This window comes from Canis aureus, chromosome X (assembly GCF_053574225.1).
Source record: "Canis aureus isolate CA01 chromosome X, VMU_Caureus_v.1.0, whole genome shotgun sequence".
Taxonomy (NCBI): Eukaryota; Metazoa; Chordata; class Mammalia; order Carnivora; family Canidae; genus Canis; species Canis aureus.
Window position 1 is genome coordinate 68659782 of NC_135649.1, and position 10538 is coordinate 68670319.

Below are 10538 nucleotides of genomic sequence, written 5' to 3' on the forward strand. Positions count from 1 at the left end.
CAAAGAAAGAATTTTTAAAGCATTAAGAGAGAAGTGACTGATCATGTACAAGGGATCCTCAATAAGATTAATGCCTGATTTTGCCTCAGAAACCATGCAGGTCGTAAGACAGTAGGATGATATGTTTAAAATTCTGAAAGAAAAATATAAACCAAGAATTCTACATCCAGAAAGACTATCCTTTATAAGTGAAGGAGAAATGAAGACATTTCCAAATAAACAAAAGCTGAGGGAGTTTATTACCAGTACATCTAACCTACAAGAAAAGCTATAGGGAGACCTTTAGGCTGGAATGAAAAGCAACTAGACAATAACTTGAAGCTATGAAAAACAATAAAGGGTACTGGAAAAGACAATTATATAAGTAAATACAAAAGCCAGTATTATTGTACTCTTGGTATGATTTATTACTTATTTTTCTGATACGATCTCATAGGCAAATGGATAAAACATAATTGGAAATCTATGTTAGTGGGTCTACAGCATATAAAGATGTAATTTGTGACAATAACAATAATAAAGGGGAGAGATGGGGATGGGAACAGAGTAATTGTATACTACTGAAACTAAACTGGTATTGGAGTACCTGGCTGGCTTAGTCAGTGGAGCTTGTGACTCTTAATTTTGGGATTATGAGTTGGAGCCCCATATTTGGGTGTAGAGAATACTTAAATAAACTTAAAAAAAAGAAACTAAGCTGGTATTATTCAAAGTAGGTTGTTATAAATTTAAGATGTTGATTGTAATCCCCAAGGTAACTAGTAAGGAAATAACTTTAAAATATTCCAAAAAGGAAAGAAGGAAATCACAATGGCATACTACCAACAAAGGCAGCATAAGGCAGATAAGGCACAAGGAAAATAAATAGACTCCAAAAAATAGAAGAGGAAGGAAAACTTCCAAATTCATTCTACAAGGCATACATTATCCAGACACCAAAACCAGATAAAAATACTTCAAAAAAAGAGAACTACAGGCCAATATCTCCGATGGACATAGATGCAAAAATTCTCAACAAAATATTAGCCAACTAAATCCACAGGAAATTTTTAAAAATCATTCACAGGGCATCTGGCTGACTCGGTCAGAAGAATATGAGACTTTTAATCTTGGAGTCATGAATTGGAGCCTCATATTGGGGGTAGAGATTACTAAAAAAAATTTTTTTTAAATCATTCACCATGATCAAGAGGAATTTACTTCCAGGATGCAAGGGTGGTTGAATATTTGCAAGTCAATCAACATGATACATCACATTAATAAGAAGAAGGATAAGAACCATATGATTATCTCAGTAGATGCAGAAAAAACATCTGGCAAAGTACAACATCCACTTATGATAAAAGCTCACAACAAACTGAGTGTAGAGGGAGCAGACCTCAACATAATAAAGGCTATATATGAAAAACCCACAGCTAATCATACTCAAGGAGAAAAACTGAGAGCTTTTCCTCTATGGTCAGAAACAAGACAAGGATGTCCACTTTCACCACTTTTATTCAACAAAGTACTGGAAGGCTTAGCCATAGCAATTAGACATACATACATACATACATACATACATACATACATAAATGGCATCTAAATTGGTAAGGAAGAAGTAAAACTTCCAGTTTTGCAGATGACATGATACTCTATATAGAAAGCCCTAAAGACTCCACTAAAAACTATTAAAACTGATAAATGAATTCAATAAAATCTCAGGATTCAAAATCAATGTACTGAAATCCATTATATTTTTATACACTAATAATGAAGCAACAGAAAGAGAAATTAAGAAAGCAATCAAACAAAACAAAAATAAAACAATTGCACCAAAAATAACAAAATATTAGGAATAAACTTAACACTAAACACTAAAACACTGATGAAATAAATTGAAGATGACACGAAGAAATGTAAAGACATTCCATGCTCATGGATTGGAAGAACAAATATTGTTAAAATGCCTATACTACCCAAAGCAATATGCACATTTAATGCAATCCCTATCAAAATACCAAAAGTATTTTTCACAGAACTAGAACAAACAACCCTAAAATTTGTATGAAAACCCAAAAGACTCCAAATAGCCAAAACAACCTTGAAAAAGAAAAATACAGGGCAGCCGGGTGGCTCAGCGGTTTAGCGCCACCTTCAGCCCAGGGCCTGATCATGGAGACCAGGGATCCAGTCCCACTTCGGGCTCCCTGCTTGGAGCCTGCTTCTCTCTCTGCCTATGTCTCTGCCTCTCTGTGTGTCTCTCATGAATAATAAATAAAATCTTAAAAAAAATACAAAGGGTTGCGGAAGGGGAGGTGGGTGGGGGGTTGGGGTAACTGGGTGACAGGCACTAAGGAGGACTTTTGATGGGATGAGCACTGGGTGTTATATGTTGGTAAATGGAACTTAAATAAAAACAAACAGGGGATCCCTGCGTGGCGCAGCGGTTTGGCGCCTGCCTTTGGCCCAGGGCGCGATCCTGGAGACCCAGGATCGAATCCCACATCGGGCTCCCGGTGCATGGAGCCTGCCTCTCTCTCTGCCTATGTCTCTGCCTCTCTCTCTCTCTCTCTGTGTGACTATCATAAATAAAAAAAAAAAAATAAAAAAAAACAAAACAAAAAAAAACAAAACAAAAAAAGAAGACAAAAAAGAAAAAATAAAGCCACTGAGTGGCTCAGTGGTTGAGGATCTGCCTTCGGCTCAGGGCGTGATCCTGGGGTCCTGGGATCGAGTCCTACATTGGGCACCCAGTGAAGAGCTTGCTTCTCCCTCTGTCAATGTCTCTGCCTCTCGCTATGTGTCTCTCATGAAAAAATAAATAAAATCTGGGCAGCCTGGGTGGCTCAGTGGTTTAAGCACGGCCTTAGGCCCAGGGCCTGATCCTGGAGATCAGGATTGAGTCCTGCGTTGGGCTCCCTGCATGGAGCCTGCTTCTCCCTCTGCCTGTGTCTCTGCCTCTCTCTGTGTGTGTCTCTCATGAATAAATAAATAAAATAAAATAAAATATAAATAAATAAATAAATAAATAAAATCTTAAAAAAAAAAAAAACGAAAGAAGGGATGCATGGGTGGCTCAGAGGTTGAGCGTCTGCCTTTGGCTTAGGGCCTGATCCCAGTTTACCAGGATCAAGTCCTGCATCGGGCTTTTTGCATGGAGCCTGCTTCTCCTCCCTCTGTCTGTTCCTCTGCCTCTCTCTCTCTGTATCTCTCGTGAATGAATAAATAAAATTTTAAAAAATAAATAAAATAAAAAATAAAAAAAGAAAGAAAAATGAAGGCAAGGGAAACAAAAGCAAAAATGAACTATTGGGACTTAAGATAAAAAGCTTCTGCACAGCAAAAGAAACAGTCAACAAAACTAAAAGACAACCTACTGAATGGGAGAAGATATTTGCAAATGACCTATCAGATAAAGGGCTAGTATCCAAGATCTATAAAGAACTTATGAAACTCAACAGCAAAGAAACAAACAATCCAATCATGAAATGGGCAAAAGACATGAACAGAAATCTCACAGAGGAAGACATAGACATGGCCAACAAGCACATGAGAAAATGCTCCGCATCACTGGCCATCAGGGAAATACAAATCAAAACCACAATGAGATACCACCTCACACCAGTGAGAATGGGGAAAATTAACAAGACAGGAAACAACAAATGTTGGAGAGGATGTGGAGAAAGGGGAACCCTCTTGCACTGTTGGTGGGAATGTGAACTGGTGCAGCCACTCTGGAAAACCGCGTGGAGGTTCCTCAAAGAGTTAAAAATAGATCTGCCCTAAAAAAAAAAAAAAATAGATCTGCTGTACGACCCAGAAATTGCCCTGCTGGGGATTTACCCCAAAGATACAGATGCAGTGAAACGCCGGGTCACCTGCACCCCAATGTTTATAGCAGCAATGGCCACAATAGCCAAACTGTGGAAGGAGCCTCGGTGTCCATCGAAAGATGAATGGATAAAGAAGCTGTGGTATATGTATACAATGGAATATTACTCAGCCATTTGAAGTGACAAATACCCACCATTTGCTTCGACATGGATGGAACTGGAGAGTATTATGCTGAGTGAAATAAGTCAATCAGAGAAGGACAAACATTATATGGTCTCATTCATTTGGGGAATATAAAAATTAGTGAAAGGGAATAAAGGGGAAAGGAGAGAAAATGAGTGAAAATATCAGTGAGGGTGACAAAACATGAGAGACTCCTAACTCTGGGAAACCAACAAGGTGTAGTGGAAAGGGAGGTGGGTGGGGGGTTGGGGTGACTGGGTGATGGGCACTGAGTGGGGCACTTGGCGGGATGAGCACTGGTTGTTGTGCTATATGTTGGCAATTTGAACTCCAATAAAAAAATAATAAAAATAAATAAAAATTTTTAAAAAGAAAAACGAAGCTGGAGGTATCACAATTCCAGATTTCAAGTTATATTACATAGCTGTAGTAATCAAATCAATATGGTACCAGCACAAAACAGACACATAGATCAATGGAACAAAATAGAGAACCCAGAAATAGAACCTCAACTCTATGGTCAACTAATCTTTGACAAAGCAGGAAAGAATAGTCAATGGAAAAAACAGTCTCTTCAACAAATGCTGCTAGAAAAATTGGACAGCCATAGGTATAAGAATGAAACTGGACCATTTTCTTACACCATACACAAAGATAAACTCAAAATAGATGGAAGACCTAAATGTGAGATAGGAATCCATCAAAATCCTAGAGGAGAACACAAGCAGCAACCTCTTCAACCTCAGTTGCAGCAACTTCTTGCTAGACACCTCTCCAAAGGCAAGGGGAACAGAGGCAAAAATGAACTATTTAGACTTCATCGAGATTTAAAAAAAAACTTTTGTATAGCTAAAAAAAACAGTTGACAAAACCAAAAGACAATCTACAGAATGGGAGAAGATATTTGCAAATGCCTTATCAGATAAAAGGCTAGTATTCAAGATCCATAAAGACCTTATCAAACTCAACACCCAAAACCCAAATAACCTGATTTTTTAAATGGGCAGAAGGCATGAACATTTGGACATTTCTCCAAAGAAGACATACAAATGGCCAACAGACACATGAAAAGATGCTCAACATCACTCATTATCAGGGAAATACAAAACTACCATGAGATCTCACACCTGTCAGAATGGTTAAAATAAAAAACACAAGAGACAAGTGTCAGCAAGGATGTGGAGAAAAACAAACACTTGTGCACTGCTGGTGGGAATGCAAACCAGTGCAGCCATTGCAGAAAACAGTATGAAAGTTCCTCACAAATTTAAAAGTAGAACTACCTGGCCTGCCTGGCTGGCTTAGTCAGTAAGCATACAACTTTTTTTTTTTAAGAGCATGCAACTCTTGATCTCAGGGTTTGGGGTTCAAGCCCCACATTGGGCATAAGTTCACTTTAAAAAATAATAATAAACAAAATAAAATAAAAATAGAACTACCACCCTACCATCTAGGAGTCACACTTCTAGGTATTTACCCAAAGAATACAAAAATACTAATTCAAAAGGATATATGCACTCCTATGTTTATTGCAGCATTATTTACAATAGCCAAATGATGGAATCAGCCCACATGTCCATTGGTTGAGGAATGAATTAGGAAGATGTGATATGTGTATACAGTGGAATACTATTCAGCCATAAAAAAGAATGAAATTTTGCCATTTGCAACAACATGGATGGAGCTAGAGAATATAATTCTAAGCAAAATAAGTTAGTCAGAGAAAGACAAATACCGTATGATTTCATTCATATGTGGAATTTAAGAAACAAGCCAAACTAGAAAAGGAAAAAAAATTAGAGAGACAAAACAAGAAATAGACTCTTAACTGTAGAAAACAAACTTATGGTTACCAGAGCAGAGGTTGTTTCATGGGGTGAGGGGAAGAAAACAGATAAATGACAGAAGTAAATTTCTCTTTATCAGTAGTCACATTAAATGTAGATGGGTTATACTCTCCTGGTAAAAGTCAGAGCTTGGCAGATTTGATTTAAAAAAGAAGAGCAGAATCTATATGCTGTCTACAAGAGACTCATTTTAAATATAAGAATACAGGGACGCCTGGGTGGCTCCGTCTGCTTTTGGTTCAGGGCGTGATCTCGGAATCCCGGGATCAAGTCCCACATTGGGCTCCTTGTATGGAGCTTACTTCTCCTCCCTCTGCCTCTCTCTGTGTCTCTCATGAATAAATAAATAAAATACATATATTTAAAAAATAAATATAAGAATACAGGGACGCCTGGGTGGCTCAGTGATTGAGTGCCTGCCTTCGGCCCAGGACATGATCCTAGAGTCCCAGGACTGAGTCCCACATCCAGCTCTCTGGATAGAGTCTGCTTCTCTCTCTTTGCCTATGTCTCTGCCTCTCTGTGTGTCTCTTACGAATAAATAAATAAAATCTTTTTAAAAATACATAAGAACATAAAGAGGTTGAAAGTAGAAGGATTGAAAAATATGTTCCATGAAAATAGTAACCAAAACAGCACAGGGGTGACTATATTACTGTCAGGAAAAACATAGGCTTTAAATATAAAAAGGTCACAAAAGACAAAAAAGTGACTTTACATATTGATATAATGTTTGATCTAGCAAGAATATATAGTACTCGTAAACATAAGAACAGAGCCCTAAAATATACAAAGCAAATATTAACAAAACTGAAGGAGAAATAGACAGTTCTATAATAAGTTGGAGATTTCAATACTCTACTTTCAATAATGGATAGTACAACCAGGCTGGTCATTGCAGAAACAGAAATGTGAACAAGACCATAAACCAGAAGACTGGTAGCTAGGGGCTTCTAGATAGCCTCAGGATGGGGGATGGTAGCCAGGAGAATCAATCATTTACATAGAGGATAGGGAAGGGGGAGAGTCTGGAGCCTTACCAAGGCTAATGATGTAATCAATCATGTCCATGCAATAAAGCGTCCATAAAAATTCAAACTGAAGAGGTTCAGAGAGCTCCCAAGTTGGTGAACATGTGAAGGGACTGAGAGGGGGGCATCCAAAGAAAGCATATAAGCTCCACACTCCTTTCCCTACACATTTCTGTATCTTTTCCATCTGGCTGTTCTTGAGTCTCATTATTTTATAATAAAGTGGTAGTCTAGTAAGTGAACTGTTTTCCTGAGTTTTGTGAGGTGTTCCAGCAAATTATCAAATATAAGGACAGGGTTATGGGGACCCCCAATATGTAGCTAGTCAGTCAGGAGCACAAATGACAACCTGGACTTGCAATTGGCATCTGAAATAGGGGTAGATTTGTGGGACTGAGCCCTTAACTTGTGGGATATAATGCTATTTCCAGGAGACAGTGTCAGATTGAGTTAAGTTATAGAATACCCAGTTGGTGTCTGCGGAGACCAGGATAATAGCTTGGTGTGGGAAAAACACCCACAAATTTGGAATGCAGAAGTATTCAATTGGTAGAGGAAACAAATATGTCTGTTTCCCATACAATCTACCAAAACCAACCCATAAAAAAATAGAAAATCTGTAAAAACCTATGAGTAGTAAAGATATTGAAACAGTAAAGATTTCCCAACAAAGGAAAGCTCAGGACCAGATGGCTTCATTGGTGAATTCAACCAAATATTTAAAGAAGAATCAACACTAATCCTTCTCTAACTCTTCCAAAAAATTGAAGAGGAGGAAACACTTCCTAATTCCCTCTGAGGCCAGCATCACTCTGATACCAAATACAGACAAAAGACACTGCAAGAAAACTATAGGCCATTATCCCTAATAAACATGGATGTAAAAATCCTCAAAAAAATACTAGCGAACTTATTTCCACAGCACATTAAAAAGATTATATGCCATGTCCAAGTAGGACTTATCCCTGGGATGCAAGGATGGTTTGGCATATGCAAATCAATCAATGTGATACACCATATTAATATAATAAGGAATAAAAATAACACAAGCATCTCAATAAACCAAAAAATCATATGATAAAATCCAAAACTTTTATGATAAGAAAAATTTCAATAAATTAGGAATAGAAAGTAATTTCCTCAACATAATAAAGACCACGGGGATCCCTGGGTGGCGCAGTGGTTTGGCGCCTGCCTTTGGCCCAGGGCGCAATCCTGGATATCCGGGATCGAATCCCAAGTCGGGCTCCCGGTGCATGGAGCCTGCTTCTCCCTCTGCCTCTCTCTCTCTCTGTGTGTGTGACTATCATAAATAAATAAAAATTAAAAAAAAAAAAAGACCACAGGGACCCCTGGGTGGCTCAGTGGTTTGGCACCTGCCTTCAGCCTAGAGCATGATCCTGGAGTCCTGGGATCGAGTCCCGCATCAGGTTCCCTGCATGGAGCTTGCTTCTCCCTCTACCTGTGTCTCTGCCTCTCTCTATCTGTGTGTCTCTCATGAATAGATAAATAAAATCTTTTAAAAAAAAGATCAGGAATGTCCTCCTTTGCCACTTCTATTCAACACAGTAGTGGAATTTCTAGCCAGCAATTAGGCAAAAGAAAAAAGAAAAGAAAAGGCAACCAGTTTGGAAATGAAGAAGTAAAATTGTCTCTGTTCACAGATGGCATGATCTTACACGTAGAAAACACTGAAGATAACACACACACATCTGATACAGCTAATAAATTCATCAAAGTTGTAGGCTACAACACACAAAAAATCAGTTGCAATTATATACACTAGCAATGAAAACCACAAACACTGCCAACCTAAATTTTTTTTAAATTTTATTTATGATAGTCATACAGAGAGAGAGAGAGAGAGGCAGAGACACAGGCAGAGGGAGAAGCAGGCTCCATGCACCGGGAGCCTGACGTGGGATTCGATCCTGGGTCTCCAGGATCGCGCCCTGGGCCAAAGGCAGACGCCAAACCGCTGCGCCACCCAGGGATCCCCTGCCAACCTAAATTTTAAGACATAAAAGAATGGAAAGAAATCCCGGCTCATGGATTGAAAGATTTGATGTTGTTGTTGTTGTTTGTATATTTTTTATTGGGGTTCAATTTGCCAACATATAGCATAACACCCAGTGCTCATCCCATCAAGTGCCCCCCCTCAGTGCCCGTCACCCAGTTACCCCAAACCCCCGCTCACCTCCCTTCCACTACCCCTTGTTCGTTTCCCTGAGTTAGGTGTCTCTCATATTCTGTCATCCTCACTGATATTTCCCACCCATTTTCTCTCCTTTCTGCTTTATTCCCTTTCACTATTTTTTATATTCCCCAAATGAATGACTTGATGTTGTTATGATGAAAATTAGAGGGGGAGACAAACCATGAGAGACTCCTAACTCTAGGAAACAAAGGGTTGTGGAAGGGGAGGTTGGTGGGGGGGTGGCTAACTGGGTGACCAGCACTGAGGAGGGTATCTGATGGGATGAGCACTGGGTGTTATACTATATATTGGCAAACTGAATTTAAATTTTAAAAATGTAAAAAAAAAGAGAGAGAGAAAATACTCCCCAAAATGATCTACAGATTCAATGTAATCCCAATCAAAATCCCAATGTATTTTTTTTGCAGAAATAGAAAAATCAATCCTAAAATTTATATGGAATCTGAAGGGTCCCTAAATAATCAAAACTATCTCAAAAAAGAACAGTTAGAGGATTCAAACTCCCAGATTTCAAAACTACAAACTACTACAAAGCTAGAGTAATCAGGGGTGCCTGGCCGGCTCAGTCAGTTAAGCGTCTACCTTTGGCTCAGATCATGATCTCAGGGTCCTCGGATTGAGCCCCACGTCAGGCTACCTGCTTAGCAAGGAGTCCGCTTCTTCCACTCCCCTCTACTCCTCTTCCCTGCTTGTGTGTGCTCATTCTCTTTTTTTAAAAGATTTTATTTATTCATGAGAGACACAGAGAGAGAAAGAGAGAGAGAGAGAGGCAGAGACACAGGTAGAGGGAGAAGCAGGCTCCATGCAGGAAGCCTGACACGGGACTCGATCCCCGGTCTCCAGGATCAGGCCCTGGGTTAAAGGCGGCACTAAACCACTGAGCCACCTGGGCTGCCCTCATTCTCTCAAATAAATAAAATCTTAAAAATAAAAGTTGTAGTAATCAAAACAGTGTGGTACTAGCATAAAGACAAAACATATAGAACAATGGAATATAGAGCCCAGAAATAAACCCTCAAATGTATAATCTACTGATTTTCAACAAGAATGCCAGAAGATTCAATGGGAAATTGACAGTCTTTTCAACAAAAGCATAGATAACAAAATAAAAAGTAGATAAATTGGAATTTATCAAAATTAAAATCTTGTGTACATCGAAAGATACTATCAAGAAACTGAAAAGACAGGGTACCTGGCTGGCTCAGTCAGTAGATCATGACCCTTTGATCTTGGGGTCATGAGTTCAAGTCCCACATTGGGTGTAGAGCTAACTGAAAAAAAAAAGAAAGTGGAAAAACAAAATACAGAATGGGAGAAAATATTTGCAAATTGTCTATCTGATGAGAGGCTTAGATCTAGAACATAGAAAGAACTTCTACAGCTCAACAAGAAAACAATTCAAAAATGGGCAAAGGACTTGAATAGATATTTCTTCAAAGAAGA